The sequence below is a fragment of the Oncorhynchus nerka genome, linkage group LG10 (genome assembly GCF_034236695.1).
Source record: "Oncorhynchus nerka isolate Pitt River linkage group LG10, Oner_Uvic_2.0, whole genome shotgun sequence".
Classification (NCBI taxonomy): domain Eukaryota; kingdom Metazoa; phylum Chordata; class Actinopteri; order Salmoniformes; family Salmonidae; genus Oncorhynchus; species Oncorhynchus nerka.
Window position 1 is genome coordinate 55,775,122 of NC_088405.1, and position 25,708 is coordinate 55,800,829.

The following is a 25,708-nucleotide window of genomic DNA, read 5'->3' on the forward strand; positions in this document are numbered from 1 at the left end:
ATCTGGCCAAACCATTGGAGTAACCACTGTTGATTCCAACCACAGAGAGTTGTAGGGGTAACTGAACCTTTTTCTAATTCAACCTTCAGAGTCCTGGCTACCGCATTGATTGAGACCCAAACATGTTGGGATTTAATTTGGGGCGTCGTGTGGCAGCACATCACTCTCAGACATGGAAAGACTGATTGAAGTCCAAAAGGATTAGTCACAGAACTGCTGCCGGTCACAGAGCTGCTGCCGACTGTCACGGATCCCTCCGGAACTTTCATCACGCACACCTGTCCCCTATTCCCACTGATTAGTATTTGTATATATGTGGCCTTTGATTTCCATGGTCTTGTCGATTATTGTTACAATGTCCGTTGGTTGTGTGAGTGCTTGTGCTTGGGCTTTCATGCCCAAAACACTGTTATTTATTCAAGGTTCTCCTCACTCTTTTGTGTGGGTTTCAATCCTGTGTTTTTGTTACGTGTTTGTTTGGTCTTCGTCCCCGTGCCTTTACACGGCACGCCGTAATATGGGCTTAATAAACTATTACGCATTCCTGCGTCCATCTCCCGTCCCTTCATGCCAACGTGACAGAATAATCGACCATAAATGGAGACAGCGGGAATGGCCCGTCCGACGACGCTGCGACTGGTCCGTCCGGCCCCGCTGCAATTTCGGCAGCTGCAACTGGGCCGCCCGACATCGCCACAACAGGTCCGTCCGACGCCACTGTTACTGGTCCGTCCTACGCTGCCTCAACTTTTGCAGCTGCATCGAGTCCTGCATCGGGTCCCACACTGCGTTCCTGTGATCGTCCTCGAGGCAGGTGTTGTTGCACTGCAGGTGCAGCGCATCGGGGGGGCTGAATAAAAAAAACTATTACGCATTTCTGCGCCTGTCTCCCGAATCATTCATTCACCGACAGACAACTCACAGTCACAGAGCTGCTGCCGACGACAACTCACAGTCACAGAGCTACTGCCGACAGACAACTCACAGTCACAGAGCTGCTGCTGACCGACAACTCACAGTCACAGAGCTGCTGCCGACAGACAACTCACAGTCACAGAGCTGCTGCGACAGACAACTCACAGTCACAGAGCTGCTGCAAACTCTGCCTCAGGGTTTTTTCCTCCTTCATTCTGCATAATATCCCACAAGTGACAAACGAGGTCCTGAATATGCAGTCAACCTCCGCTTCCTTAATTACCTTAAATATGCCAGAGCAATTATCTCTTTGTGGGCCTGGCCACCGTTCCCCAGTGAACAATGTGCTGGTGAGACGGAGAGGGCACCGTAGATGAGCTAATGAGTGCCATTTTCAATCAAACTCAGAGCCCCTGAGGGACTGACCTCTGACCTGTCTCCAGATTACCCCTATCAACAAGAATGTCTGAGGGCCACTAATAGCTAGCAGCCAAAGTCATTTATACGCAGGCATGCACCACCCATAAACACTCTCACAGGAACACAAATACATACAGCCTTACATGTGCAGCTGTGCGTTCAAATACATTATACAGGTACGTCTACCCTTCACGTAGTACACTATAAGGATAAACAAACACAAGCCCTCAACTGGCAGACAGACTAGAAATGGTGATGTTTCAAGGGATGAGTACATTAGGTGTCCATCTGAAATATCCTTGAGAGAGAGAGAGAGAGAGAGAGAGAGAGAGAGAGAGAGAGAGAGAGATGGGAAAAGGAGAGAACGAGAGAGAGAGAGAGAGAGAGATGGGAAAAGGAGAGAACGAGAGAGGGAGAGAGAGAGAAGGTGGGGAGGAGAGGAGAGAGAGATGAGGGAAAATGAGAGAAGGAGGAGAGAGAAGAGGAGAGATGGGGAAAAGGAGAGGAGAGAGAGAGAGATGGGGAAAAGGAGAGGAGAGAGAGAGAGATGGGGAAAAGGAGAGAACGAGAGAGAGAGAGAAGGTGGGGAGGAGAGGAGAGGAGAGAGAGATGAGGGAAAATGAGAGGAGAGAGAGAGAGAGAGAGAGGAGGGAAAATGAGAGAAGGAGGAGAGAGAGAGAGAGAGAGAAAAAAGGAGAGAGGGAGAGAGAGGGGGAGAAGGTAAAAGGGCGAGAGAGAAAAGGAGAGGAGAGATGGGGAAAAGGAGAGGAGAGAGAGAGATGGGGAAAAGGAGAGAACGAGAGAGGGAGAGAGAGAAGGTGGGGAGGAGAGGAGAGGAGAGAGAGATGAGGGAAAATGAGAGAAGGAGGAGAGAGAGGGAGAGAGGGAGAGGGAGAGAGAGAGAGAGAGAAAGAAGGAGAGAGGGAGAGGGAGAGAGAGAAAGAAGGAGAGAGGGAGAGGGAGAGAGAGAGAGAAGGAAAGAAGGAGAGAGAGGGGGAAAGAGAGGGAAGGAAAAAGAGCCGCACTGTGTATAACTCCACCGACATCTAATTCAATTCCTTGAGCTTTAAGAGGGCCTGCATCCTCAGAAAGCTTCCCCCAATCCCTCCCACACACAACACTCCTCCTCCTTCGCTCCCTCTCCTCTCGCTCCCTCCCGCTCTCTGGAGTGTGCCGTGGGGGCTTATAGGGAGGCTTGTTACTGATTGACTGATAAGGACCCCGAAATCTGTCCACTGCTGGAGTGGCTGGGCCCACGCCCTCATTGTTTTGCTACTGGGTACCGGAGGCTGCCAGAATCCAATGGAGAGGATTAGTGGGCCCGGTCGGAGCTGCCTACAAATGACATTTTGAAAGCTGATGATTCTCCCCAGCGTGCTGTAGCTACAGGGGCCCTGCTTCATTTACTTACTATGGCAAGGGGAAATTAAAGGAAAGACAACCGCCATCTACCTCCAACAGGGGGGTATGAATGACATGGAGGGGGTACATGCCCTCATCAATAAACTCTTAATTAACAACATTTCTATTCCAGAATCAACCAACCCCCTACTGCCACCCATCAGCACCAAGGGTAAAACCCTCCCTAGCCACCCCACTCACATCTCCTCAGCCCCAGCCCATCACCAACCTATTGATACTAATATGCAGCATATCACACGACACATTGTATCCGACAAAGACATACCAGCTATCATTCAATGGCTTCACAATATGCCTGATTTTCCTTTGTTGGCCTTGTCTTTTTAGTGTCTTCCAATTGTCTGTGCTCAGAGGAGATAAGGCCTCCAGGAGAGAAAGGGAACAGGTTGAACAATGGTTGCTAATGCAGCATTGATTGACTCAGGGGCAGATGCCACGTCGCAGCTCAATAATGACCAACATTTCTGTTCATTCCTCTTTCATCTAATTGAAGCTAATGACGGACGGATGCGTGTTGGGCGTAAACTTAGCTCAGATTTGTATTAGGCGTACTCACGACACTCTGCCCATGTAGAATCTCTGGCCTTGCTGGCAGGCAAATGCAATGGTCAAACACTGAATCTTAAAAAGTACTCAGAGTTTACAGTGAGTGAGTTTACAGTGAGTGAGTTTACAGTGAGTGAGTTTACAGTGAGTGAGTTTACAGTCCTATTAAAAAAAAAGGTGTGAGGGAGAGGGCGAGAATTAAAAGATGAGACAATTAGTAGAGATTCTGCTATCACATCTACAGTACCAGGGAGCAGCTTTTCCCTTTCCTTCAGAGGTTAAATGCTGCTATAGAAACAGCAGCCCCTATCGTGCCCCATTTCAAATCTGTTCCGCTGACTTCTAGAAGGCTATCCAGGAAACTGGAACAAGCATCACTCTCAAACATCCTTGACAAACAAGCAGCTATATAAAAACTAACAAATGTGTTTATCTTGCCATGACCAAACGGACAAAAGTGTTTGTCTGTGGGATGTTGTGAGTCAGTGACAGGAACATACAGCCGAGTCTCACTGATAAGACGGCAACATACAGTGCAAACTATTCGGACCCTCTGACCTTTTCCACGTTGGTACGTAAACAGCCTTATTCTAAAATGTATTACATATTTCACTCTACACACAATGTCGCATAATGACAAAGCAAAAACAGGTTTTTAGAAATATTTGCAAATGTAAAAAAAACAAAAAAACATAAGTATTCAGACCCTTTGCTATGAGACTTGAGTTGAGATCAGGTGTGTCCTGCTTCCATTGATCATGCTTGAGATGTTTCTACAACTTGATTGGAGTCTACTTGGTGTAAGTTCAATTGATTGGACATGATTTGGAAAGGCACACACCCATCTATATAATGTCCCACAGTTGACAGTGCATGTCAGAGCAAAAACCAAGCCATGAGGTTGAAGGAATTATCCGTAGAGCTCCGAGACAGGATTGGGTTGAGGCACAGATCTGGGAAAGGGTACCGAAAAATGTCTGCGGCATTGAAGGTCCCCAAAAAACACAGTGGCCTCCATCATTCTTAAAAAGGAAGAGGTTTGGAACCACCAAGACTCTTCCTAGATCTGGCCACCCGGCCAAACTGAGCAATCGGGGGAGAAGGGCCTTGGTCAGGGAGGTGACCAAGAACCCGATGGTCACTCTGACAGAGCTCCCCAGAGTTCCTCTGTGGAGATGGGAGAAGAAGAACAACCTTCCAGAGGGACAACCGTCTCTGCAGCACTCTACAAAATCAGGCCTTTATGGTAGAGTGGCCAGACGGAAGCCACTCCTCAGTAAAAGGCACATGACAGTCCGCTTGGAGTTTGCCAACATGCACCTAAAGGACTCTCAGACCATGAGAAACAAGATTCTCTAATTTGATAAAACCAATATTGGACTCTTTGGCCTGAATGCCAAGCATCACATCTGGAGGAAACCTGGCACCATCCCTATGGTGAAGCATGGTGGTGTCAGCATCATGCTGTGGGGATTTTTTTCAGTGGCAGGGACTGGGAGACTAGTCAGGATCGAGGGAAAGATGAACTGAGAAAAGTAGAGAGAGATCCTTGATGAAAACCTGCTCCAGAGCACTCAGGACCTCAGACTGGGCCAAATGTTCACCTTCCAACAGGACAACGGCCCAAAGCACACAGCCAAGACAATACAGGAGTGGCTTTGGGACAAGTCTCTGAATGTCCTTGAGTGGTCCAGCCAGAGCCCAGTGTTGAACCCAATCGAACATCTCCTGAAAATAGCTCCCCATCCAACCTGACAGAGCTTGAGAGGATCTGCAGAGAAGAATGGTTGAAACTCTGAGAATAAAGGTGTGCCAAGTTTGTAGCGTCATACCCTAGATCTCTCTCTCTCTCTCTCTCTCTCTCTCTCAATTCAATTCAATTCAATTCAAGGGCTTTATTGGCATGGGAAACATGTGTTAACATTGCCAAAGCAAGTGAGGTAGACAACATACAAAGTGAATATATAAAGTGAAAAACAACAAAAATTAACAGTAAACATTACACATACAGAAGTTTCAAAACAGTAAAGACATTACAAATGTCATATTATATATATATATACAATGTACAAATAGTTAAAGGACACAAGATAAAATGAATAAGCATAAATATGGGTTGTATTTACAATGGTGTTTGTTCTTCACTGGTTGCCCTTTTCTCGTGGCAACAGGTCACAAATATTGCTGCTGTGATGGCACACTGTGGAATTTCACCCAAAAGATATGGGAGTTTTTCAAAATTGGATTTGTTTTCGAATTCTTTGCGGATCTGTGTAATCTGGGGGAAATATGTCTCTCTAATATGGTCATACATTGGGCAGGAGGTTAGGAAGTGCAGCTCAGTTTCCACCTCATTTTGTGGGCAGTGAGCACATAGCCTGTCTTCTCTTGAGAGCCATGTCTGCCTACGGCGGCCTTTCTCAATAGCAAGGCTATGCTCACTGAGTCTGTACATAGTCAAAGCTTTCCTTAATTTTGGGTCAGTCACAGTGGTCAGGTATTCTGCCGCTGTGTACTCTCTGTGTAGGGCCAAATAGCATTCTAGTTTGCTCTGTTTTTTTGTTAATTCTTTCCAATGTGTTAAGTAATTATCTTTTTGTTTTCTCATGATTTGGTTGGGTCTAATTGTGCTGTTGTCCTGGGGCTCTGTAGGGTGTGTTTGTGTTTGTGAACAGAGCCCCAGGACCAGCTTGCTTAGGGGACTCTTCTCCAGGTTCATCTCTCTGTAGGTGATGGCTTTGTTATGGAAGGTTTGTGAATCGCTTCCTTTTAGGTGGTTGTAGAATTTAACGGCTCTTTTCTGGATTTTGATAATTAGTGGGTATCGGCCTAATTCTGCTCTGCATGCATTATTTGGTGTTTTACGTTGTACACTGAGGATATTTTTGCAGAATTCTGCGTGCAGAGTCTCAATTTGGTGTTTGTCCCATTTTGTGAAGTCTTGGTTGGTGAGCGGACCCCAGACCTCACAACCATAAAGGGCAATGGGCTCTATGACTGATTCAAGTATTTTTAGCCAAATCCTAATTGGTATGTTGAAATTTATGTTTCTTTTGATGGCATAGAATGCCCTTCTTGCCTTGTCTCTCAGATCGTTCACAGCTTTGTGGAAGTTACCTGTGGCGCTGATGTTTAGGCCAAGGTATGTATAGTTTTTTGTGTGCTCTAGGGCAACAGTGTCTAGATGGAATTTGTATTTGTGGTCCTGGTGATTGGACCTTTTTTGGAACACCATTATTTTGGTCTTACTGAGATTTACTGTCAGGGCCCAGGTCTGACAGAATCTGTGCATAAGATCTAGGTGCTGCTGTAGGCCCTCCTTGGTTGGTGACAGAAGCACCAGATCATCAGCAAACAGCAGACATTTGACTTCGGATTCTAGCAGGGGGAGGCCGGGTGCTGCAGACTTTTCTAGTGCCCGTACCAATTCGTTGATATATATGTTGAAGAGGGTGGGGCTTAAGCTGCATCCCTGTCTAACCCCACGACCCTGTGTGAAGAAATGTGTGTGTTTTTTTGCCAATTTTAACCGCACACTTGTTGTTTGTGTACATGGATTTTATAATGTCGTATGTTTTACCCCCAACACCACTTTCCATCAGTTTGTATAGCAGACCCTCATGCCAGATTGAGTCGAAGGCTTTTTTGAAATCAACAAAGCATGAGAAGACTTTGCCTTTGTTTTGGTTTGTTTGGTTGTCAATTAGGGTGTGCAGGGTGAATACATGGTCTCTCTCTCTCTCTCTCTCTCTCTCTCTCTCTCTCTCTCTCTCTCTCTCTCTCTCTCTCTCTCTCTCTCTCTCTCTCTCTCTCTCCCTCTCTCTCTCTCTCTCTCTCCCTCTCTCTCTCCCTCTCTCTCTCCCTCAAAGAAAAGGAGACTTTTCTCTTACATACACATAGGTTGGAGTCATTGCAGTTTTTCACAATTGCTAAAACACAATTTCTGAAACCTTGCTCCATTTCCTGAAAACGTTCAACACAAAACCTCATCTTCAAGCACTATTTACATAACCTCTGACTCCTCTTTCAAAATGAAACATTCGCCTCAAAACAGTTTTACCTGTGTTCAAAATCAAACACTGCTCTCAAATCATACACTCTCAAGCAGTCAGTAAACAATACACCGAAAAATAGAAAACACATTGTTCAAAACATACAATTCTCAGGGAGAAGAACATTTTCTATCTAAAAAAAGATTCATATTTGTCCGTCATTGTCTTTTGATGAACGAAAACATGTTCTATCATAGTAGCTCAAAATGGATCAGAAATTACTACTCTGCTTTGCTCTTTTTCGTTCTTCCTCCTCCTTGTACCCCTATTTTTACAGTACTGTACCCTGCATCTCACAAACTTGTCCTTTGTCTCTGTGATACTGTAATTCTTGTTCTTTGTTGATATGAAGCTGCAACCAGTCAAAATCTATTGAGTAGTCAGTACTGTTAATAAATGGAAAGCACAATGTTCAGGGCCATACAATTTGTCCATTATACAGCAATGCACTGTACTACAGTATCCATTCTCAGACTTTTTCCTTCCCACCTTCAACAACCTGTTTGCCCTCTGAACTGGCTAATATTGGTTGTGTCGCATCATTTGAAACAGGTTAAATAAATGTTGAGTGGTTGTGTTCAATCAATGACATATGTTCTCTATTTGTATTTGATTGTTGCCACTTGTGTTTACCAGTATAGATGACATGTGCATTAGACTGCAGAATGTGTTTTGAGAATGAGAATGTGTTTAGAGTTTTGCTGAAAAGTCTAAGTGAGATCTGCAAATTGTGTTTTACCATGTGAAATGGTTTAAGGTATTGACAACAGACTGCATAATTAGCTAAATGAGTCCAGGCAACTGAGAACTTTGTTCAGCCAATGGGTTTTAGTGTTTTAGCAATTGAGAAAAACTGTAAAACAAGGCCTACCTTCAAACTCAGTGCCTCTTTGCTTGACATCATGGGAAAATCAAAAGAAATCAGTCAAGACCACAGAAAAACAATTGTCGACCTCCACAAGTCTGGTTCATCCATGGGAGTAATGTCCAAACTACAGTAAGCAAGTATAAACACCACGGGACCACTCAGCAGTCATACCGCTCAGGATGGAGACACGTTCTTTCTCCTAGAGAAAAACATACTTTGGTGCGAAAAGTTCAAATCAATCCCAGAACAACAACAAAGGACCCTGGGAAGATGCTGGAGGAAACAGTTACAAAAGTATCTGTATACACAGTAAAACAAATCCTATATCGACATAACCTGAAAGGCCGCTCAGCAAGAAAAAAAACACTGCTCAAAAACCACCATAAAAAAGCCAGACTACGGTTTGCAACTGCACATGGGGACAAAGCTCGTACTATTTGGAGAAATGTCCTCTGGTCTGATTAAACAAAAATAGAACTGTTTGGCCATAATGACCATTGTTATGTTTGGAGGAAAAAGGGGGAGGCTTGCAAGCCGAAGAACATCATCCGTGAAGAACAGGGGTGGCAGCATCATGTTGTGGGGGTGCTTTGCTGTAGGAGGGACTGGTGCACTTCACAAAATAGATGGCATCATGAGGGAGGAAGATCATGTGGATATATTGAAGCAACATCTCAAGAGAACAGTCAGGAAGTTTGGTTGCAAATGGGAAGCTTGGTTGCAAATGGGTCTTACAAATGGACAATGACCCCAAGAATACTTCCAGAGTTGTGGCAAAATGGCCTAATGACAACAAAGTTAAAGTATTGGAGTGGCAATCAATCCTATAGAAAATTTGAGCAAGGAGCAAGCAAGGAGGCCTACAAACCTGACTCAGTTACACGAGCTCTGTCAGGAGGAATGGGCCAAATTTCACCCAACTTATTGTGGGAAGCTTGTTTGAAGGCTACCCGAAACAATTTAAAGGCAATGCAAATACTAATTGAGTGTATGTAAACTTCTGACCCATTGGGAATTTGATGAAAGAAAGAAATAATTCTCTCTACTGACATTTCACATTCTTAAAATGAAGTGGTGATCCTAACTGACCTGGATTAAATGTCAAAAACTGAGTTGAAATGTATTTGGCTAAGGTGTACATAAACTTCTGACTCCAACTGCACATACTATGAGGGTTGAAGGCACTTTTAATGCAATATATCTAGCTCTTCGTACAGCATGTTTAAGTGAATGAGCTGGGGAATGTTAAAATGTGTTGATCCCAAATAGACTTGGGGAATAAATCAATAACTCTTTAGAATAAACCGCAGTTTGAGTGCTTTGGCAAGTGTTGTGTACAACAGAGTCAGATGTAATCTGATCAGCCTGCCAAATGCAGGTAAATGTAACCTCCTAGAAGACCCTCTTCAATCGTCTTCTGCATGTTTAATGGTGGTGTTCTCTGGCCTCAACACTGAGCAGATCTAGTAAACGTGGTTTAGTGCCTGGCAGATTGCACCCTAAACTACACCATTGGCCAATATACAACTCAGAAACAGTGTACTGATCCAGGAGTCCTTCAGCACAAACTCAATGTAGTAATCCCTGGTTTATCTGTTGGATATGCCTAAGTGTTGAGCCAAACCAGAGCCATCTCTGCCCGGCAGCTGCTGCTGCTCCTCTAGCCCTCCACGGTCTGGCAAGCAGTCAAACACACTGGATCTGGACTCTGGGGCCTCTGGGGAACATGTAACCTCGCTCATTTACATCACCCATTTGATTACAGACAAGATCCTCTGACCACAACCCCATTCTAGTAGCTCCCCACTCACCAGAAGTGCCAGGGTAAAATAGGGTTATCATGATCAGAGTCACATCATGCAGCCTTATACATCATGCAGCCTTACACATCATGCAGCCTTACACATCATGCAGCCTTACACATCATGCAGCCTTACACATCATGCAGCCTTACACATCATGCAGCCTTACACATCATGCAGCCTTACACATCATGCAGCCGTATACATCATGCAGCCTTATACATCATGCAGCCTTATACATCATGCAGCCTTATACATCATGCAGCCTTACGCATCATGCAGCCTTACGCATCATGCAGCCTTACGCATCATGCAGCCTTACGCATCATGCAGCCTTACGCATCATGCAGCCGTATACATCATGCAGCCGTACGCATCATGCAGCCTTACGCATCATGCAGCCTTACGCATCATGCAGCCTTACGCATCATGCAGCCTTACGCATCATGCAGCCTTACGCATCATGCAGCCTTACGCATCATGCTGCCTTACGCATCATGCTGCCTTACGCATCATGCTGCCTTACACATCATGCAGCCTTACGCATCATGCAGCCTTACGCATCATGCAGCCTTACACATCATGCAGCCTTACACATCATGCAGCCTTACGCATCATGCAGCCTTACGCATCATGCTGCCTTACACATCATGCAGCTTTGGCCAAACGTTTGTAGAACAACTAAAGTTGCATAAATAACTCTAAATTAAGCATACAGGAGGACCTATTTCTTTGTTAACCGCTCAACACAGAATAGCCATATGTGCTCACTCCCTCAACTCGTTTGGAGAAAATATACTTTCTATTTCATTCAGCTTTGTTCAATTGTATTCTTCATACTATAAAATAATGCCACGGAATTCTAAGCAAATCTTGTCTGCTAAATGAACTAGTGTAGCCCACAGCCATATGGCATAGCCAGAACAGGACCTAACATAAGGACAACTCAGAAGATGCTATTCTGTTCTTCTGAAATATACAACATTTTCTTCATATCATGTTTCTTTAGACCTGTCTAAAATAAAAAATGGATTCATTGTGAAGGTGTAGACTACACTACATGGATTTATTAGACTTTCTAACATGGAGATGTTCCAAAAGTCAGCATCAGTGGCTTGTAGACTGTGTGGAAGCCAGGAGATACTAAATGTGTTTATGTTAATTAACGGTCAATTACCGTGAGATCGACAGTTATTTGCTTGACAATCACCAGCTGACGAAATTTCGTAGCCCTTGTTAGTTGTCCAAGAGCTTGGATAAGCCTTCAACTGACAAACCTAGTCAGGCTCTGTGAGGCGACTAAACAAGAAGAGAGGACCAGCTCCTGTCAAACCAGACAACATACAGATGTTACAACCATACTGTAATCTGACAAGCATGGTGAAATAACATCCCGAGGAGGTTGGAAAGTAAAGAAATGTATGCTCACAAATGACTCTGATCTGTTTATTTTTGTCCCTCAAACATTAAAGTGCTTTGTGTCCTTGGTTTAGTGCCTTTGGCTAAATTAACATCTAGTGAGAAGAGTATTAATTAATGAAATATACAGAAGCATGCATAAAACATGTTTTTTTCTTCTGTTGGGATAATTCTTACTAACGTTTTACTAAGGCAGAATGCAACTCCTAGGGGCTTTCTTCATATTAGTTTCTCCTCTTTCAACTTCATTATTATTTCAGTAAAACTTTTCAGCTTTTATGGAGCAGCCCCTGTTGTTAAATGAACATTGTCTAACTGACTCGCGTCCCAGAGAACTTTTATCATACTTTTACTAAAGCTCCCTGCTTTGCAGACACTCAATCTTGATGCCTCACTTATTTTCGGCTATTCCCTTGTGTTCAAGCCAATGAGGCATGTTGGCATACCAACAGACAGGGTGCTGTAGGATAATTCTCAAGCAGAGCATGCTCCAACAGACTGGCTCATTGACTGGCTTTCAGATGGAAGGATTTCAGCAAAGCCCGTGTGGATCTGGAGGTATGCTGGATCATACCAATAGCTGTGAATTCCAACATAAGAGTTCACAGTGCATCAAGAAAGCGGAGTGGCTTTTATTAAACCACTGTGAAATTGGAGAATATTCGCCAGTTGCGACTGAAAACATAATGTAACAAAACAATGCCTCTATAGAAAACATTTGTTGTCGGATTAAGCTGGGATCAATGACTAACGAAGCTCAACTTCATGGCAGTGTAACATGGCATAGATCAACTCTGGCACAGCCATTCCTCTGCAGCACACAAGGTGTTGAATCATCCATTGAATCAACTCGCTTCACTGGTCAGTAAGGAGACCGACATCCATCCCCAGTTGCTCTAGAGCAGGATTGAGTTCTCTGTGTTCCACAGTGCAGCTGTGCAGACACACCCTCTGGAGGATCCACTCTGGCTCTAATCTGATTGTTCACCAATTAGCAACTTTGAAGCTGACAGATCAATTACTCAATATATATCAACACAATGCCGCTGTTAGTTATCCTATCTGAAATTCAGGTAATTAGCCAAGAGATCAATAAACTGTGAGCAGGACGATGAACTTGGGGAGATATGAGAGAATTTGAGATTGATGAACTCGTTAATTAAACGGCGTGGCTGTGGATCAGACTCTTCTGGACCCCTCTTTGCGACCACTAAAGGTCTGACGCTTCTGCGCATGTGCTGGATTCTCTACTTTACACAGTTTGTACTCTACTCGTTTGGCTGTCCAGAGAACAGGCTACTCTGGCGAATGGTGCTCGTTTAACAAAGTTAGATCAAAGCTGAATCAATGTCTGCAAGATCACATATTATAGTATTGTAGCAGGGCCCGCTTCCACGAGGAGGTAAAAGGGGGATTAACCCCCTCAGTTGAAACCTCTGCCCCATCAGTTTTTGTTTTTTACGTCCCTATATAAAATAGCAAAAAAGTTACAATGATTGGGAGACAGGTTCGGCGCAAAAATAATCAGTGTCAGCACAATGGACAGGATGCACTATGGTGTGTAGGGGGGCTATGGAAAGTCACTGGGGCGGATAGGTATGACTCCTTTGGGTTTCCATCAAAAGTGAATAAAGTGAACGCTCCGCCTGTCATCTTTTTCATTTTTAAGGGCGAGGTTTACCATTGAAGCTGCTTTACTGGAGTCTGCCTCACGCCCCACCACTACAAAGTTTAGTTTCGCCAGCTGTAAAAAAATAGTTAGTTGTGAAAGCATTGTGAAGTTCCTCTGACATTGAATGCACGTGTTCGTAAATCGCAAAAGTAAGACTGGAGGCTACAGGGCTGCTGAAGGCATCGATAGACCCTGGCTTTAAGTTTTACAGCCAACATGGTGCACAGAATCCTCAGGCTTCTGTATCCTCCAAACAAATGACACACCACCAGCTCCAAGCAAACGTCAACATTATGTATGTACAAATCTCCAGCAATAAGCGGTGGACAGACAGTACAGTAGGAAAGAGAAGACACTAATGTAAAATACTTTTTTTCAGCATGTTGGATGCTGTCATTGGTGAAATGTCAGAACGATTTAGCGAACGCAACAGCCAATTGGTGGAGAACCTGGGTGCCTTGAACAAGAGAGCCATGACCTTCTAGATGTGAAAATGTCAAACCACTGCTGAATCAGATTTGGTGGAAGCTGACCAGTTTTTGCCGACTGAAATCGCAATGTGGACAAATGGACCCCACTTGAAACGATTCTCTGGATGTCAGGTATGCGTAAATGCCTGCAAGGGAGTCAGGCGCAGGAGAGCGAACCAAGGCGAACCAAAAGAAAACGTCAAAACGAACACAAAATATAATATGGGTTGACAAAACCCAGCGCAACCAGACATACGTGCGCATACATGAAACAGATAAACAACACAAAGACATGGGGGAAACAGAGGGTTAAATACACAACACATAATGAGGGAAATGAGAACCAGGTGTGTGGAAAAACGAGACAAAACAAATGGAAAATGAAAAATGGATTGGCGATGGCTAGAAGACCGTCGACGTCGACCGCTGAACACCGCCCGAACAAGGAGAGGCATCGACTTCAGTGGAAGTCGTGACACTGGGCCTCTCTCTGCTATGCTGACCGTGCTTACTGCACTGAAATATGGACTGGCTTTTGGGGCGTCCACAGCTACAATTGAGGTCGGAAGTTTACATACACTTAGGTTGGAGTCATTAAAACTCATTTTTCAACCACTCCACAAATTTCTTGTTAACAAACTATAGTTTTGGCAAGTCAGTTTGGACATCTACTTTGTGCATGACACAAGTAATTTGTCCAACAATTGTTTACAGACAGATTATTTCACGTATAATTCACTGTATCACAATTCCAGTGGGTCAGAAGTTTACATACACTAAGTTGACTGTGCCTTTAAACAGCTTCGGAATTTGGCTTTAGAAGCTTCTGATAGGATAAATGACATCATTTGAGTCAATTGGAGGTGTACCTGTGGATGTATTTCAAGGCCTAGACCTCAGAAAAAAATGTGTGGAAGATGCTGGAGGAAACAGGTATAAAAGTATCTATTTCTACAGTAAAACAAGTCCTTTGTCGACATAACCTGAAAGGCAGCTCAGCAAGGAAGAAGCCACTGCTCCAAAACCGCCATAAAAAAAGCCAGACTACGGTTTGCAACTGCATATAGGGACAAAGATCATACATTTTGGACGAATGTCCTCTGGTCTGATGAAACAAAAATAGAACTGTTTGGCCATAATGACCATCGTTATGTTTGGAGAAAAAAGGGGGAGGCTTGTAAGCCGAAGAACACCATCCCACGGGGGTGGCAGCATCATGTTGTGGGGGTGCTTTGCTGCAGGAGGGACGATTTGTTTGGTCACAAATCGGTCTTACAAATGGACAATGACCCCATGCATACTTCCAAATTTGTGGCAAAATGGCTTAAGGACAACAAAGTCAAGGTATTGGAGTGGCCATAACAAAGCCCTGACCTCAATCCCACTGAAAATTTGTGTCACGTCTGCTCCGCTCTTCCCCGCCCCTGACGCTTGAGGACGCCAGGCTGCCCTGCATCACGCACTCCTATCATCCATTACGCACACCTGCCTTCCCTCGTCACGTGCATCAGCGATATTGGACTCACCCGGACTCACCCATCACCTGTTATTACCTCCCCTATATTTGTCAGTTCCCCAGCTCTGTTGCCTGCTTCTGCATTAATTGTTTTTTGTTTGTATTACTAGTCTGCTGACGCTGTTCCTGTCTCGTTCCATGTCCGTTCTTTATTAAATGTTTGACTCCCTGTACCTGCTTCGTCTCTCCAGCATCATCCCATGTGACAATTTGTGGGCAGAACTGAAAAAGTGTGTGCGAGCAAGGAGGCCTACAAACCTGACTCAGTTACACCAGCTCTGTCAGGAGGAATGGGCCAAAATTCACCCAACTAACTGTGGGAAGCTTGTGGAAAGCTACCCAAAACGTTTGACCCAAGTTAAACAATTTAAAGGCAATGCTACCGAATACTAATTGAATGTATGTAAACTTCTGACCCACTGGGAATGTGATGAAAGAAATAAAAGCCGGAATAAATAATTCTCTCTATTATTATTCTGACATGTCATATTCTTAAAATAAAGTGGTGACCTAAGACAGGGAATTTTGACTCAGATTAAATTTCAGGAATTGTGAAAACTGAATTTAAATGTATTTGGCTAAGGTGTATGTAAACTTCCGACATCAACTGTATATGGGAGAACTCATTTTCCACTTTGACAAACTGTGTTCAGTCAGCACAGAAGAAGTATGCTTCACCCGAGGAAAGCTCAACTAATCCAAGTGGCATTGGAGGAGGATTCTTACAAGATGACTTCGGGGAGAATGTAATGATCGATTACTCAGAAAGTTCCACAGAGAATCAAGGAGGCTGCAAACTCTTCTGAAAAGGTAAGAAACTATCTAGCTGGTTGCGTTTTATAAAAATATTGGTGGTATAGCCAGTGGCATCATTTCAACAAAAAACCTAGGGTATGGAATGGCAAAATGACTTCCTTATCCAGCCTACGTTTTCAACTGGCATGCTTTATTGTGTTCAAGCATACAGTATCTGAGAGGACTTATGTATTTCTGTTTTGTTTGTGTTTTGGGATTTTCTTACATTTTGTTCTTAACATCATCAAGGTATAATGTGTCTATAATGTTTGTAGTGTTTTTTACTTGTTTTAGTTTGTCATGGTGCTGATAGAGAACTGCAGAGATTTCAGGCCAACCTGTCACTTCTTGGTCAAAAGCACTCAAGGGTCTCGGCATTTGAACTTTTATGTTTATTGTGGTATAGTGTGATATCAGCAGAATTCAATTTAATTCCAATGCAAAACCCAAATGACAACCATATGTAGCTATACCAAGGGGTATGTTTCATCACAGAAATAGATAGGCTACATTCCTATTATGGTTTTCTTGGTAGCCTATTGGTTTTCATGGTTGAAAAAATGGAACTGTACCTATTGGAAACGTGTTTATGGTAGGCTGTCATTGCTTAATTGATTATGTGGGTGGAATTTGATTCACAGAAGTGAATTGTGCCATATCACAACGTGTTTCTGTACTCGTGAGCAAGCAGCATTCATTTCTGTGTTCGAAGCGGACCTGTATAGGCCTGTTTATTTGGCAAGGCAGTTGTGCATGTCTGCAGCTCACTGTAGTAGGCTGTAGGCTGTGTTTTGGTTATTTGGATCTCCTTTAGCCTTTTGTTTACTGTGTGTGTTTACTGTTCATGTAACTAGCCTAAATGTAGATTGATCTGATATGTTCTTTACTAGGCCTGCTTGGTACCGCTATATTCTTCTTTCACATTCATTCGTTCACAGTTGTCAGTATTCTAAGCCAAACTGCTATTCAGTATTTTTGTTTGCATGCATGAATAACTAGGTTATTACTTTCAGCATTTAGTTTTGTATTATTTTGGTAAGACAGCTGTTCGTACAGCTGCATTCACATAGGCTGTTTGTAATAGGTGAATTACCCTATCTATGTTGTAGCCTGTTGTATAACATTACTGTAAGACAAAACACCAGCTCATTTCTTATGAGATTTTAGAATGACAGAGAAAAATTGGACCGCTCGCACTGTGGCCAAAAGTAGGCAAAATATCTGCTTTGATTGAAACTAAACACAGGTATGCTACAGTTTGTTAAAACCATCTGCTCTGACTGTACATAATTCAAAACAATACTGTAGGTTACTTCAAAACAACACTGTTTAACTCAAGAAGTTCTGAAGCATCTCTCTGTGAAACTGAGATCAAATGGTTGGTATGCAGATGCTGCATGGATGTTTCACTGGTAAAACCTGAATAATTATCTTTCACGATTGGCAGTGAGAAATGTGAATGGAGGGTGAAGGTAAAGAAACGTGTGTGTAAAGTAAAGGTAAAGAAACACACCAGAATGCGATTCGGGTCTTCAGCTCTGGGTAAAAGGGATCCAAGGGGGTGGGACAGGGTGGTTACCTACGGATTCACAGCATTGGCCTTAATTAAAGACATGCTCCAGTACTTAGGAGACTAGTAAGTATTTTTAAACCTCCAGCTTGTGCTGGATGTGTCAATGTGTAGTTCATATATCATCTTCTATGAGCAGAATTACTGTATTGCCTCAATTGGCCGCAAAATCCCTAGTTTGAAAGCGACTGCTGTCTGGAAGCTGTGCTGCACCATTTTCCCTACATTCCCCCCCCCCCCCCCCATGTGGGCCAGCCCCCTAGCAATTAGAGATCCAGCCAATGAGATTCAGCCCTTCGCCATTTGAGTGACAGCTAGCAAGAATTACACACAGCAGAGCGAGAGAGAAAGCAATGACGTGGTGTACATATCAGGGACCACTTTTGGCTCGTGGGCGCTTCCTTCAGGACTACTGGCTTAAAAGTACCAGAGAATCCCTTTAAATATTCCCTGTTGATAATGTGTGGGTGGTGCCTAACAGTGATATGCTTCTGCATGATGTGCTCGGCCTTCTTCTCCCAACTCTTGACTTGCAACAAAATATGGGGCAATTCTTGTCACCATAGTATTTGCAATGTAAAGATGTAATAGGATCATTGGTGTTGCATATCATGATATTGACACATACAGGTACTAGATCTACAGTATGCTACCTGCTGTGTTTTACATTTAAACATACAGTATAGCCTACCTTACTTCCTATTTGCTCCATTCCCATCTGAATGCTGAAAAATAAAATATACGACAGGCAGCCAAGTCATCCAACCGCATACAGAGTCTCACCACAAGTGAATACATTACCCTGGCCCAGCCCTGTAACACATTAACCTTGACAATGCCACCGTAACATTGACAGAATGTTCTCTGTTCACCAGGTCACATCTCAAAGTGACGCCCTTCCCTTCGGTCCTGTGAATAATGCATGTGAGTTGGGGTGAGAAGGGGAGAGGAGCCGGGGAACTTCAGAGGCGATCCATACGCAGGAATAGCTGGAGTAGACTTACGGCACAGCCATTGATTAAGTGTCACTTTGGCCGGTGGCGTTGAAACCGATTCCAAACAAAACAGACAACAGAAGCGGTCTGGCTGTTCACACTCGTTAGCCCGTCATTGCGCTGCGGAGGGCCTGGATTGGAGGCAAGGTTATAAGACCTCCGTACAATGGAAATTAACACAGGCTGCTCATTCATATGTAAAATATGGATTGTTGCAAATAATAGTTTAATCAAGCCCTGCCTATCACCGAGTGTGTGCAGTAAGGGATTGCGGCGATACACAGAGTGACAGAACCTAATATAGGGGATTTGTCTGTGACAACTTTATCCATTAGCAAAGTCTCCTGCCTGTACTGTAGCAAAGCCGATTTGGAGCCCGGCGATGGTATCAGTGGGCATCAGGGAGGCGGCAGGACTCAGGGAGAGACAGATTTGCTGATGTGGAGAGATACTCTGGAGGTATAAGCACTCTGAAGTCTAAAAGGATTATTTACAAACGTGGTCATGGCTGGTACGGCTGTACACTTACATTTTCGGTTCAGATCCAAATTTCTTCAGACAGATACCACACCACAATAACCCCCAGCCCTGCTCCCCTCCACTTCCTACCTAAAAGGGGGAAGTCAGGTAAACCCTCAACTATAGCGCAAGTTTCAATAAAAAACACTTTTCTGAGTGAAGATTGCAGAGCAAGGCTGCTGCTTATGTCCTCTTTCAAATGATTGCGCACATCTCGTTGTTATACACCGAAAGTATGGTTTGACTTAATCTACCTCGTCCCCCAGAAATGATTCCTATTGAAGACAAGCATGCTCATCCCTAGTGTAACGATGTGCGCTGAGAGTTGGGAAACAAGTGCAGGGAGTGAGTGTTTTAATAAATAAAACGCAACTTAACACGAAACCACGAACAACACACAGACATGACACTAGAACAGAAACAATAACACCTGGGGAAGGAACCAAAGGGAGTGACATATATAGGGAAGGTAATCAGGGAGGTTAGTGAGTCCAGGTGAGTATGAAGATGCGCAGGTGCGCGTAACGATGGTGACAGGTGTGCGCCATAACGAGCACCCTGGTGACCTAGAGGCTGGAGAGGGAGTGACAAGTGACACCCAGAATCTTTTCACGTGTTTGTTTTCAACAACTTCATAGTTAAGAACACTATAACAACATGGGAGAAAATGAAATGCATTCTACAAGAACCAATATCACTCCCTAAAAACCTCAATCTTATGGAACAATCCTTGAATAGATTTTCAGAATTCACTGATAGTAAAGGCATAGAAACAGTAAATGACATGATAACAGGAAATATGTTTATTTCCATAACAGAATTAAATAGCAAGTTTGGACTGACACATGTAGACATTTTCAAATATATGCAACTTAAAAGTTGTATATTACGAAATTTCGACCTGAAAGCTTTTGGACATCAGAGCAATGTCGAGGGATTCCTATTTGTGGAATGATGTGCGCCGAGAGTCGGGAAGCAAGTTCAGGGAGTTTAATACATTTAATATATAAATGAAACCAACGTCACACAAACAGTGCACCAACATGAGACAGATACAATGACGCCTGGGGAAGAAACCAAAGAGTGACATATAAAGGACAGGTAATCAAGGAGGTGATGGAGTCCAGGTGAGTATCATAATGCGTAATTACGAGTTACGATGGTGACAGGTGTGCGCCATGCCGAGCAGACTGGTGACCTAGAGGCCAGAGAGGGAGCACACGTGACAATTTTCCCCAGAAAAAGATACTCAAATGATAGGTAACGTATAAAATCTCTTAGAAAAAACTATTGGAATCAAGACTTAAAAATAACTGATATTGGCAAGGAGTGTTTCGAACTTAACTAATGAAATTACAGTTAACGAAAATGTAAGTTTAATCTAGTATAAACTAATGTATAGAATTTATTATTAAAAAGACAGATTTCACAACTTCTACAGCACAACGGCAGAGTCATGTCTTAAGTGTAAAACTAACAAGGACTCAATAATTCATGCCTTCTGGGAATGAAGTCCAGAAAGTTATGGGCGGCGTTAGGAGGTTGGCTGTCAGAAGTTTTACAATGTAAATGTACTATTTATCCGTTTATCTGCATATTTCAAGGCATATGAGGGTGCGTGAAGATACCCAATAGGGTCGACCATACTTTTCTAGTCAATGACTTTAAAAAACTTCTACTTAAAAACTGCAAATCAAATGATCCTCTATCACTACGACAGTGGATGAATCAAAGTATTATTAGTTAAATATATGAAAAGTGTGGGCTATGGAAAATAATAGAACAGTCCAATTTGAGGCCATATGGCATAGAACACTGGAAGGTTCCAGAGGATGAAGGATGAGGGGGAGTGGTTATGAGACATACACAGTGGCGACCAGTCATTCGGGGCAGGTGGGGCTGAGCCCCACATTTTTAGCAAAAATAAATGAAATACATATTTATTTATAAAAAAACATTTGAGGGTGGGCTTGACTGTTTTGCATGTTATTTTGGCATTAATACGTGTCACACATCAGTTTGCAAACAATGTAAAAATCATATATATCATTGAGTTAATAAAGCCGCATACAAACATGGTCTCTTTTTTGTTTTCTTGAGTAAGACAGCTCCAAAATGCAGGTGTTTCAGTCTAGCTCAGTGCTTTCTGTGGTGGGGCAAGTCAGCAGAAAATACAGAGCGTTGCGCCGTGATTGGCTCAGTGTCCTGTCACTCATGGGGACTTTACGTCACTGCCAAGTGTAAGAGGAGACATTGGAAATTCTAGCCCTGTGGCTGCTGCTGTTGGATTGGACTGATCATGTCAACATCATACTTTCACAATCTTAGCTAGCAGTCATCATCATGAATCAAGTCAACAATCTACTGGCAAATCTCTTTTAATCCTTGCCATATGAAGAGAAATTATAGGTAAAACGTATCGGTACTCATCAGCCATTGAACATAAGCATTACACAAGTTGGAAATTGCAAATTCAACGAGTGGTTTAGAAGGAATCAGTGACAGTGGCTGTGTGGTCCTAAATATGGGATTAAGGGGCTCTTTTCCAGGTTAAAAATTATAAACATTCAACATTTGCCATGCTGTCAATGAAGCATGATTTGTGCCGCGGACAAAACAACTGTTAACTTGACTTCAGTGAGTCAAGTGTTAACTCAGAGGACTGCCGCTACAGTTCTGACTTGGTGTACAGGGAGAGCACTGTAAGAACGGCCCATGTTCTGAATTCTGTTGCTGTACATTTAAAAAATGCTCAACAAATAGTTATATTGACTAACGTTAAGTCTGTCCTAGCTCGCTCTTTGTCTTAAATCAAAATTAAGGATGACCTCTTATGCGCTTGTCCTTCCCTTATGTCTTAGTTCGTACATCTCAATTGTCATTAGAAACCACATTAGTTTAAGCAAGTCAACCATCAGCATAGTTTTTTTTAAGGCAATAAATGAGGCTGAATGAACTGTTTCGCTGCCAGACAAGGCTCCGCTGTTAGCCAGGTGTAGCAGTGGTAAGATGTTGGGACTCTGCTGTTGGGACAGCTTTATGTCGGCCCTAACAGTTTGCGGGGACCATTTGTCACGGTTATAGTGCAATTAAAGTATTGTTTAGTGTTGTGTTGTGACTTTGCTGGAATGCATTAACACTTATTTTTCTTTTTGACCCCACCAAGATTTACATGCTAAAATCGCCACTGGACAAACGTGATGTGTATGGTTGTGGTAGGAACATGTGGGTCTGAGCAGGTGTGATGTCACTGATATATGGTTGTTATTGTTGAGAAAAATAAATCATACAAAAAAAGAGATGGTTCATTATATGTTTGTTATTGTTTGAGAAAGAGCAGGAAAAGATTCATTTCTATGCCTCCGGAGTCAGGTTGGAAGTGTGTGCAGTTATTTAGACACATTTGAGGCTCCCACGGACAGCTAAAACAGTGAACAGAACAGCTTTAATATTTTAAAATACAAAAGACATAGCCATTAGCAAGAGATACATGTACATCATTTAGCAGACACTCTTATCCAGATGAACTTTCAGGAGCAATTAGGGTTAAGTGACTTGCTCAAGATTTGTTTTGTTTACCTAGTCAGCTTGGGTTACTGGACCAATGATTTAAACCACTAGGCTACCTACAGTAGGAGAAGTGAGTGAGTGAGTGAGTGAGAGAGAGAGCGAGAGCGTGAGAGAGAGAGAGAGAGAGAGAGAGAGAGAGAGAGAGATCGGGATGGGGAAGTGTGAGAAGCCAGTGTACAGCATGATGTTATGAATTATATTTCTGTGCCTCCTTGAGATGTCAGAAGAGGGGAGTCAGAATGAGTACACAGCATGCAGCGCACTCTCAATTCACGCTTATTAAAATCTGGAAACATATGATTCAATTTGCGAATGAAGGCAATGCCACCTAAATAATGTTAAGCACATCTAATCTCAGCTAAGACATGCTTGAACATGTTTTTCTTTTTAACAAAGCAGGACTAACCTTAATGCCAGCTCTGAAGCTCTGCATGCCTCCACTCCTTTCCCTTTTATTTTCAGGATCCATTTCCACATAACCGCATTAGGAAGTAATAATAAATACCCGGGTTTATTGGTACGTCCCAGGGGGAAGTCAAAATTCAACTTAGTTGGAGAAAGACGATGCAACAAAAGAGTGGGGGATCAGAGAGGGAGGCTTATCAGAGGCCAGAGTATTTCACATCCACTTCTGATACTGAGGGAGAGAAATGGGTCATCGGAATAATAAGGACTATTTAGGTTCCTCACTTAAGTCACCAGAAATGTATTTAGGGAAACAAAGTGAGCAGAGCCACGAAACAAGACCCTCCAAGGCCTCAATTTGTCTCTTTAAATGCCTTGTTTATTCTCTTTGGGCTTGTTTGTTTTTTAATCATCTGAATTATTTACATAAGTAACAGGGAGAGCCACTACTTGTTATGCAGAGGTAATAACGGAGCTACTGGTGTTTAGAACAGCAATCAACCATAATCAACTTTATTATCTTCCTCATCATCATCACAATCATCATCATGTAAATGTAATAGCTTTTGTCATCAACATGATATTAGTTGTTTTTCTTTGCATGCACAAAGCTAAAATCTGCATTGCAAGCATGACTGGACTGTCAGCATGTCTGAAAAATAAGAATGCATCCTACATTTTCCAAAAAGAGCAAATCAACCAAATAATGGAGGCATAAACAATGGGATTTTCTTGAAGGGTGTATATGAATGAGAAGACGTATATAGTAGTAAATTATGGGATTTTCTTGAAGGGTGTATATGAATGAGAAGACGTATATAGTAGTAAATTATGGGATTTTCTTGAAGGGTGTATATGAATGAGAAGACGTATATAGTCGTAAACTATAGGATTTTCTTGAAGGGTGTATATGAATGAGAAGACGTATATAGTAGTAAACGATGGGATTTTCTTGAAGGGTATATATATGACTGAGAAGACGGATATAGTCGTAAACAGCGTCTGTTTTTTCACATTAAATAAGATCCAGTCCATCTTTCTTTTTCACTATTTGCTGACACAGTGTAAAATGAATCACTACTCCACCGAAAGCAAGGTTTTTTAAAATTACTCCTCTTGAATATTGTGTGTGTGTGTGTGTGTGTGTGTGTGTGTGTGTGTGTGTGTGTGTGTGTGTGTGCATGTTTGGTGCCGACTTGGATTGCAACCTAGTTCCCCCCAACTCCCTCTTCCTCCTTCTCCACTCCCAAATCTAATTCCCTGTGTGTGCGCACCCAGTCCCTTCAGTACAGGGTTGAATAGGGACATTTCAATCAATACCTGACTGTAGGACTTAGTGTTAGCATGAAGGCAGTCGTCATGCGTGTGTGCCTATGACCACACACCTGCACACACAACTATAATATACCATCAAACACATTGTCTGCATTACTGCTTATTGTACAGCCGTGCTTTCGTATAGTATGTTGTACGTGATGTGCATAACAAACCATGCACACTACCATGCAAGATATATACAGTACTGTATTTATGGAAAGGAGGGGACAATTTTGGACAATCGATCTGATAAAATGTATTTGTAATTCTCTGAATTACCTGGAAATTCCCAAATAAACGATGAATGAAGTTATTCAATCAGCAACTCAACGTTTTTATCAAGAAAAGTTTTAATTCCAAATCTTGATAGCTGTAAACTTGTTGATTGCTTTGTATGACTCTCTTTGATGGATGGAGAGAAATCTCTCTGTCATGACTGTCCTGTGAGGATCCAGATAGGTCGGATCAGCTTTTCAGTGGATGACTTCGGCCAGACCCCCTCGACCCCGCAGAGGGGTGAGGGGAGCTGATGGGGGTTGACAGTTCACAACGTGTTGTAAATCAGGGATTTAGAACCCTCTCCAAATTCACACAGGAATGTGCATTTGTTCACAGACGTTTCCCTGTCGAAACTCTAATACGTTGTAAAGCGAATACTGGAACATTATTTCTAACATAGAACGTGGGGGGGGGGGGGGGATGGTCAAAGGAGATCTAAAGAATAATAATGTTATATGGGTTGTTATTTTGTGATGTCATTCAAAATCTTATAAAGGAAATACTGTAACTTAAAGTATATACACTACATGTATGAAATCTCCATTCTCTACGTTGTGCATGAAATATGAAAAGATGATGAACGTATTTTTGTTAAGATATGGATGTGATTTTAGGAGCCATCAGAGATAACTTGTTTTCTATAAACTTTGCACAGTAAGTAACCACGCCCCGAGTGAGGTTAGAGAGCGTATCAGCCTGATGGAACCGCCCCTTTTGACCAGAGTGTATAAAAGGATTGGTAAAGAAATTAACATTCAGACCAGAGAGGCGTGTAGCTGCAGTTCCCGTCCAAAGTGATTTGAAATCTCAACACGAGATAGAGACGACAAAGTCACCTCCCGGACCATCACTGGTTATGGCTGATTATCTGTCCCAAGAAAAATATCTACAAAAGCGAATTTAAGCGGGGCCATTCTACTACTCTTCAAACCATCATAGTCTACTACTCTCATCACCCCACTGAGAACCATTGATACGGCTGGCTAGCCTATTTTCAAAGAATAATCTTCCATAGTGAGTGGAAGCAGAGTGGGCTCTGTAGTTCTGTTCAGGACTACACGATGGGTCACCGGATGCCGGGCGATGGCAATGGAGAGCAACAGTAGAAGAGACAGGGGGACCCCTTTTGAACAATCAGAGCCTTACAAGCTTGCAG

The 25,708-nt window shown here is 42.9% G+C and overlaps 1 protein-coding gene across 1 annotated transcript in view; it reads right to left on the reverse strand.

Moving 5' to 3' along the window:
• The window catches only part of LOC115135667 (gamma-aminobutyric acid receptor subunit alpha-3-like), a 117,896-nt gene that overhangs the window by 90,181 nt on the left and 2,007 nt on the right, over positions 1-25,708 (reverse strand). The window lies entirely within an intron of this gene.